Consider the following 7,673-nt stretch of genomic DNA (forward strand, 5'->3'; position numbering starts at 1 on the left):
GAACCTCTTGCAACAGCGTGTCACAGCCTAGGGTTCTATAGCAGAAGTCTGTCATCCTGCCTTCTCAGGAAGCAGAGATCTGAGGATCTGGGTTCCAAACTATCTCAGACACAAAAGGTCCCATGAGACTATTATCTCCAATTCACCACTAAGAAACCTGAAGTGATAGCTGGGTGCTTGTGGCTCATGCTGATCATCCTAGCTACTCAGGAGGATGAGATCTGAGGATCATGGCTCAAAGCTAGCCTGGGCAGGAAAGTGCCGGAACCAGCCGGCAACTAAAGGGACTCCTGATTTAGGGGGTGAGGATGGAAAAATAAAGACATAAGACAAAGGATGGGGTCAGGAGGTCTGCAGCTCAAGACTGCAGCCCTGTTTATTTTTAACTCTCCTTATTTATACTATTAGAAGTCAAGAGGTAACCTAAGGTCACCATAGTGTAGAAAAGCAAGAAAAGTCTTTAATAAAAACAAGAGTGTAGAAAGAAACAAGACAAGGTCAACTGATAGAAAGTAACACAAATTTTACAGACATAGCAAGGCAAACCCGGACACCTGGTGTTATTCATGAAAGCCAGTTCCTTGTACATGCCTTTAAGTGAGTACAAGGGTCAAGATGACCTTGGAGTTTTACTGTCGGCTCCCAACATCTCCCTCATCTCTTTTTTGAAGAAGCGAACCCGTCTGTCTTAGGTTGGGTGGATCACCTTGTCTGTCTTACCCGTCTTTGGGAACTTCTTCAGAGCAAAGCTGAAGGCCCTGTCTTAGGTTGGTCAGACTGGCACCCCCCCTCTTATCCGTCTCTGGCTGTAGTTTTTCTCGGGGGGAATTCATTTATTTGGAGCTTGATTTTATGTAGCTGGCTGGCTAAACTCATAAGAGAGTTTTGTAGTGTATGTAATACAAGGAAGGCATAGAAAACCATTAACAAAAGCATTTTTAGGCCAAGCAATGTCATTAGCAATCCTTTAACATAAGTCAGGGAAGGGATATAGCATTGAAATTGTTTAAACAGTTTTTTAACAGTTTTTGTCACTTTAGAGTCCAGAGGTAAGGCTTGTGTAGTATTATCAGCAAGCTGATTAAGATAATAGGCAGTTTGTACATTTTGTGTTAGTGTCACAGCAGCTGCCGCTGTAGAGGCAGCTAACGAAGTAAAGGCCAAAACATCAGCTACAAGTAGCCCAACAAATTGAAGAGGGCGCATTAGTTTTTTCAATTGTTTTAACACCTGAATAATAAAATCTTTATGCCAAGTTTTAGAAATAATTACAGGAAGCATAACAAAAGATGGTTGTCTAACAATAAGTATGAATTTAGTTATGTTGTTATACAAGCAATTAATAAAAGAACAATTAGAACAGGTAACATTAAAATAATTAGCTCCTACAGAGATATTAAATGGTCCATACATAATGACATGGGGTGGTGATACACAATTTATAATATTTTTTTAAAAGGATGAATTGGGCCAGGTTATGTTGTTGAGTGTAGCTACCAGCATCCAAACATGATGTTGAGGATGTCCATTTATCCACCACAGTCCAAGATTGTACTTATTAGTAAGATTAGCTCCAGACCAGTCCATTAATTGAGAATTAGTTTGAGAAATATTGGTAACAAATGGCTGTACATGCCTACACCTATTTGGATGAGGCTCTCCTGTAGATTTTACTACTTGTGAAGAATTAATGTAATGGGGTATCCTAAAGGATGGAGCAGAATTTGTATAAACTAAGTGCCCAGTTGGCAAAGATATCATCTGTATATTGTACATTTGATTTTTGTCTGGGAATCAAATTTTATGAGTCATGGATAGCATTATAACACAGCCTGGAATGGAGCCTTTAGAGCTGGTGGTAAAGCAAAAAGGAGTTCCAATATCTGAAGCTGAGATATCTCTCATCTTGGTGTGCTGGATGAAGGGATCGGGGGCTGTATTGAATGCTGATCTATTTACGTGAATGATTACTTTAACTCCCTCCCAAGTTGTAGGGTGCACAATCAGGGGATCTGGCACATAAGCCCAATGTGTCAGCATTTGTGTCATCTGAATGAGTCTCCACAATCCTAACGCAGCGTTCAGGCAACCAGAGGGCGTCATTTTCTTCCTGCGAGAAAACACAAACATGTCCTCGACCCCCATGTTAAAACCAGATCAGGCCCATGCCAAGCACCTGTTAAAGGATCCTTTCACTTTACTTGAGCAAAAGCTCTTTGCTCTCTTTTTTCCCAAAAACGCTGTGCTGTGGTAAGGCCATTACCTTCTAAGTTTAAAAAATTTAGTACAAACAAAGCATGAGAAAGAATATTAACAGGAGAGATGGGGTATAATTCCCCACCTTTTAATTTAAAAATTTCATGTTTGAGTAAACCATTAGCTCGTTTAACAATTTTTTGACCTTGAGGATTATAGGGAATACCTGTAGTGTGAATAATCTGATAAGATTTACAAAAATTTTGAAAAGCTTATCTGACATATCCCAGACCATTATCAGTTTTACTATGTTTAGGAAGTCCCATAGTGGCAAAGCAGTGTAGGGAATGGGCAATACAATGTTTGTTAGTCTCCCCGGCAAGAGGAGTAGCCATAATAAAATTAGAGTAGGCATATGGTAACATGGACAAAGCAAAGCCATCCAAAAGATGGAATCAAGCAGGAGTTTAGTCTACTTTTTTTATGGTGGAGGTGGTCAGGATAACGATGTAAATTTTTTCCAGGTGACTGTCAGGCTGTAGCAGCAGCAGCAGCAGGGTCTCTCAGTGGCTCCAAGGGACTGTGTTACACCTTGTGCTGGGCTGTAAATTTTTGGTTAAGGATACAAGTAATATATAGGCTTGGCAGGTTGTGGGCACACTAGTTTTTAAGACTATATAGACAATAGCCCAGGACAATTTACCAAGATGACAACTTTTTAAACTAGATAGTTCTTTTAATAAGGCTGATTTTTTAGGCAGATATAGAGGGTTTAGGCCTGTACTACTATTTTCCATGTCTTTTGTGTGTGTGTGTGTGTGTGTATTTTGTAATCCTTTTTTTTTATGACTCTGGTCCCTTGTTTTAAAAAGGGGATGATGGGCGAAGATTCATCTTCTGTAACTTCTTCAAGCTGACTCAGGGGTGTTGTCCTACCTAGCCAGGAACCTATAACGTTAGTCTATTTTACAAAGAGGTTACCAGGGTTAGATGTCATTAAGAACAATATTTTAACTTTTGACAAATGCATAGACTTTTTCTCTGGCTACAGCAGTGTAGCTTGTTTTACACTCTGGTTTGTAAAAGCATCTTTAGGAATTTGACCTCTAGTGACTCTAACAATGTCTAAGTCACCTGTGAAGGCCTTTAGACAGATGTTAATAGAAACACACTCTCAGGTTTACAAACTTTATTCTTGAGCAGATAAATTTTATGTAGCTGGTATTAGCTCAAAAGTTACTGTCAATTAGGGATTTTGGCACATACAGGGGTTGGGATTTAAACCATCCCCCACATTTTATAACTTTAGCTTTTTTAGTACTATCACAGATTACTGACAAGTTCCTGTCCCTACAAGGTAGATAGTCATGGACATAAGGCATGCTTACAAACTATCTTCCCATGACCTCCTGGCTCTGACCAATTCTTGAAGGGCCACACACAAATGACTCTAGGATCTGACATTTTTGTTATCCAAGCAGTGGCTTACTGCCTCTGGATGCTCCTCCAGTGCTCTTGTCCCAGGAGTGTGTTTTTTACACTGAGATAAATGCCTCATTTGTATTTTTCTTAGCTGGTCACTGGACTTGAACTCGGGGCCTGAGTGCTGTCCCTCAGCTCCACAACTCAAGGTTAGCACTCTGTCACTATGAGTCCCAAAGCAACTCTGCTTGTTTTTTTTTTTAGCACTGCTGGTTGAGTAGAGGTGACAGTCTCACAGGGACCTTTTTGTGCCCGGGCTGGCTTTGAACCAGCTTGTAAATCAATGAGTCTTATAAAAGGCCACTTTACTCCAATTAAAAGCAACAAGGTGGTCAACATAGAAGTAGCTATTAAGCATGCTCTTACCTGAAACTTGTTAAGAGCCAAAGTTACCTCCGACAAACTTATAAGAATCCTCTGTGCTTTGTTCTTGGCTTGCTGGAAACTTAAGAAACCTATAAGAGCAAACTGGAATAGCAATTAAGCAATTATTTTGGTAATCCTAATTTTTTTACTTTGAGGCAAATGTTAAGAACAATTTTACTTTTAAACTTTATATCCAAAAATCCATTCCTATTTTTTAAGCCTCCTATTAATCTCTTTTATTATTTTATATTTTAGTTTTTAGTTACATTAAAAAAAAATCCCTTAAAAACTTGAGGCCAAGTGTCACTCATGTCTCTTGGCTGTTTGTTTTAAAACAGATACACATTAAAACTTTTAAACTCAAAAAATTTTTTAATGTAAGAATTACAATCACCATCTCTCTACCAAGAAGTTAAACTTAACACATTTATGACTTTTAAAAACATATCCCAGGGCTGGGAAGGTGGCTCAGTGGTAGAGCGCTTGCCTTGCATGCATGAGGCCTTGGGTTCAATTCCTCAGCACCACATAAGCAGAAAATAAAAAAGCCGGAAGTGGCACTGTGGCTCAAGTGGTAGAGCTAGAGCGCTAGCCTTAGGCTGAAGAGCTGAGGGACAGCACTCAGGCCCCACGACCAGACCTAAAAAAAACAAAAACAAAAACAAAAACAAATTTAAAAAAATAAAAATAAAAAAATAAAAACATATCCCAATTATAAAACATTATAGAAAGCAAGTCACATTACATAAAAACATTTTTTAACCCTCTTTTTAAGTCCAAGGGGCAGTTTTAGCAATACTAATCAGATTATCACATCACTAATTTTTATCATCATGTTTTTAGTATTTATCTGTAGAGAAAAAGGACAGAACAAATTTGGGCCACTTGGCCCCTCCTGTGGAAATGGGCACGCACCTAATCTCTCTCTTTAGGGTAAGATGAACTGTGTTTGTGTCAGCTTGTCCTCTTTTACCATGTGTGGACTCCTCCCATGGCCTGTTCCACCATGTATGACCAGCTGAACTGTACTTTTACCTGTTTACCCCTTACCCCTAAAGATAGGTCTTTTGTTGGCTTTAAAGTTTTTTTTTTTATCTCTTGGTTTTTAAATGAAAATACACAGTTTTAGACAGACAGAACAGGTAATGTCTTTTACAGTGTTAAACAAACTTTTATATTTAAACTTTTAATATTTATCCCCAAATTTTAGCCAAGAGAACTAAATTTTAAACAGCCAATGCAGTTTTGTTAAGCCGGATAACTTGATTACAGTGAAAACAGCCTTATGTATTTTAAAATACCAGATTTTTTTTTAAGTTAAAGAATCTTTAAAAAGTCATTTAAAACAATGTGAAAATTTTTTAAAATTTTTGGTAAAGTTTAAACCTCATAACCTTTTGAATTTTATACTTAAACTCACCCAATTGTTACAGTATGTTGATAATTTTTATCTTGAACATGTTCACAAACACATACAAAACACACACAGATCTTAAAGCACGCCAAAATCAAAATCAGTTGTACGTACATTTAAAACTGGTACCAATTTTAAAACAGAACTAGACAAGACAACAACTAAAGGCTGAATTGGGACTAATAAAATGGGCCCCAGTTTATCTTTATCTCTACCAGAACTTTGTGCTGTTTTTACTCAGCAAGCTGAATCCAAAGTCTGTTGAGTGAGCCTGTCACGCTCACCCAGAACTTTTTTACCTTAGAAAACATAAAGCGAACAAACACACTAAAGTAAACAAGACAAACAAGTGGCCACAAAGACAAAATCACGTCTCAGTGAATGGGGCAACATCTCACCACCATTTACAAGTGGGACTCAAACCCACTTACCAGGGGACTCAGACCCCCTCTACTCACCTCCCGAGGATTTTTTTTTTAGATTTCTGCAAACGTTGACCCAGGGGCCTTTCAAGGTGGAGGAGAATTTTCAGTCATCTTGGGGCAAGGGAAAGAAGTCCCTAGCGGCCGTCCCCTCAGACTGACAGGTTCTCCCCCATACTCAGACCCCCTGGGCCAAGGCCTGAGGCTAAGATCTTTCTGGTGTCACTTGTAGGTGGTCAGTGGCAGTTTTATCTGGCTGCGAGTTTTCCCTGCCAGCCCTTTTAAGTTATTGTTAGATCCTCCAGGTTTTTTGCAACCCATCACTCCCCTACTTCTGGATCCAGAGAGGGCGGAGGAGGTGGCAGTGAATGGGAGAAAGGGGGTCAGTTTAAAGTGTAAGTAAAAAAGAAGGAGCTAGAGGGAAACAGATATTGAGGGGGTGTTAGCCAGTTTTTTTCGGGCTCTCGCATCAGGATGAATCTGAGAGAAGAAACATTTTAACAATTTTAAAATACATACACAAACATTGAGAAAAAACATATTTACAGCATGTGCGTTGTAGGCTGTCAGACAGAAGGTGCCAGACTACAGACTGGCCCAAATGTCTTCACTAGTGGATCGTTTACCCTGATGGGGATTTGGGGGACGTCTCCCACCGGCCCCGATGGCTGTCTTATAGCACATCTGCCAAGACTCTTGTCAACCCCAATACAGAACCTGTAGGCTACACAGATACCAGACAATTACAAAGCAGCAATGTTTTAACTTACAGGCCATTTGTATCATGGTGTCCCTGAATCCTTTTTTCCAAAAAAAAAAAAAGATTATTTTTTTTTTAAGTTTTAAAACTAATGGTTCCTTCCTCCGGGAACCAGGGGTATACTTTCTCAACAAAGTGAAAGAAACATTCTAACTGACTCTGTCTAACTTTTACTCCTTGAGCGTGAAGCATACCCTTGAAAGCCTGCACGTATAACGTGTGGCTGTTTCCTTGCCCCATAATTTCTTACTCCCGACTATACTATCACCCGCTCTTTTTCTTTTTTTTTTTTTTTGTCGGTCGTGGGACTTGAAATCTGGGCTTGGGCGCTGTCCCTCAGCTCTTCAGCTCAAGGCGAGCGCTCTACCACTTGAGCTACAGCGCCACTTCCGGTTATCTGGTGGTTTATTGGAGATAGGAGTCTCACAGTCTCTCCTGCCCGGGTTGGCTTTGAACCACGATCCTCAGATCTCAGCCTCCTGAGTAGCTAGGATTACAGGTGTGAGCCACCAGCGCCCGGCTACACCCGCTCTTTTTCTGGACGCGTCCTCTTACCTTAGCGGGGTCCTCTGCCTTGATCCCAGGTTTTTAGGGTCCCTGTTCGGGCGCCACTTGCCAGAACCAGCAGGCAACGAAAGGGACTCCTGATTTAGGGGGCAAGGACAGAAAAATAAAGACATAAGACAAGGGATGGGGTCGGGAGGTCTGCAGCTCAAGACTGCAGCCCCGTTTATTTTTAACTCTCCTTATTTATACTATTAGAAGTCAAGAGGTAACCTAAGGTCACCATAGTGTAGAAAAGCAAGAAAAGTCTTTAATAAAAACAAGGGTGTAGAAAGAAACAAGACAAGGTCAACTGATAGAAAGTAACACAAATTTTACAGACATAGCAAGGCAAACCCGGATACCTGGTGTTATTCATGAAAGCCAGTTCCTTGTACATGCCTTTAAGTGAGTACAAGAGTCAAGATGACCTTGGAGCTTTACTGTCAGCTCCCAACAGGAAAGTCCTTGAGACACTTAGAGCCAATGA

This window comes from Dipodomys spectabilis, unplaced genomic scaffold, assembly GCF_019054845.1.
Source record: "Dipodomys spectabilis isolate Male_0828 unplaced genomic scaffold, ASM1905484v1 ptg000123l, whole genome shotgun sequence".
NCBI lineage: Eukaryota > Metazoa > Chordata > Mammalia > Rodentia > Heteromyidae > Dipodomys > Dipodomys spectabilis.